The following is a 1249-nucleotide window of genomic DNA, read 5'->3' on the forward strand; positions in this document are numbered from 1 at the left end:
GAGTGGCTGGTGGATTTGAACTGCTGACCTTTTGATTCCGACTCATAACAACCCTATAGGACAGAGTAGAACTGCCCCATAGGGTTTCCAAGGAGTGGCTGGGGGATTTGAACTGCTGACCTTTTGGTTAGTAGCCAAGCTCTTAACCACTGTGCCACCAGGGCTTCTTTTAGGGCAAAGTACAGAGAAAAACGGAAACCCTGGTGGTGTAGTGGTTAAGTGCTATGGCTGCTAACCAAAGGGTCGGTAGTTCGAATCCACTAGGTGCTCCTTGGAAACTCTATGAGGCAGTTCTACTCTGTCCTATAGGGTCGCTATGAGTCGGAATCGATTCAAAGGCAATGGTTTTTTTTTTTTTTTTAAATAGAGAGAAACCAAGTCAATTCGGAGCTCCAAAACTTTACTTCACAAAGGACAATGACTCTAGCCTTCTCAAAACCCCCAAAGTCCTGCTGGACCTTCAAGCCTTAGTTTAGGAGTTAACTGTATCCAGGGGAGTTCCTGGCACTTGTTTTGAGGACACAGGCTTGGAGAGCAATGATGAGTCATAATTCAGCCCTCTGCCTTGATAGTTTGATTTTTATCCAGTTGTTCAGCTATGATAAGCCATTTTCCTCACCTTAAATGAAGAAGAAAAATACCTGTGATCTGCCCATTTCACACGAGCATTTTGCCATCCATACATTTAAAAAAAGAAAGAGAAATGAAGGTGCTTGTTTCAGCAGCACATATACCAAAATTAGAATGATACAGAAAAGATTAGCATAGCCCCTGAGCAAGGATGACAGGCAGATTCATGAAACGTTCCATATTTTTTAAAAATAGAATAAAGGACAAATCCCACATGCTCATCTCAAGAGACACAGAAAATGCATTTTACAAAATCCAACACTCTGTCATCATAAAATCACTCAACAAACTAGGAAGACAAGGGGAACTTCCTCAATCTGATAAAAACATCAGTGAAAAATCCACAGTTAACATCATACTTAATGGTGAAAGATTGAATGCTTTCCCCTTAACATCAGCAACTAACAAGGATGTTTGCTCTTACCACTTCCATTCATTATTGTAATGGAGTTTCTAGCCAAGGCAATTAGGCAAGAAAAGTAAACAAAAAGCATCCAGATTGTAAAGGAAGAAGTAAGACCATCTCCATTTGCAGATGAAATTATCTTGTATATAGAAATTCTAAGGAATCCACTAAACAAACTATTAGAACTAATAAAAGAGTTCAGCAAGGTTGCAG

General features: G+C 39.9%; 1 non-coding gene across 1 annotated transcript; it reads left to right on the forward strand.

Annotated features, from left to right (window-relative positions):
* Positions 1-709: 709 nt before the first annotated feature.
* On the forward strand, positions 710-816 carry LOC111822079 (U6 spliceosomal RNA). The gene has a single exon (XR_002825366.1). It is a non-coding gene; the product is annotated as a U6 spliceosomal RNA (small nuclear RNA).
* Positions 817-1249: the final 433 nt, after the last annotated feature.

This window comes from Trichechus manatus, unplaced genomic scaffold, assembly GCF_000243295.1.
Source record: "Trichechus manatus latirostris isolate Lorelei unplaced genomic scaffold, TriManLat1.0 scaffold00127, whole genome shotgun sequence".
Taxonomy (NCBI): Eukaryota; Metazoa; Chordata; class Mammalia; order Sirenia; family Trichechidae; genus Trichechus; species Trichechus manatus.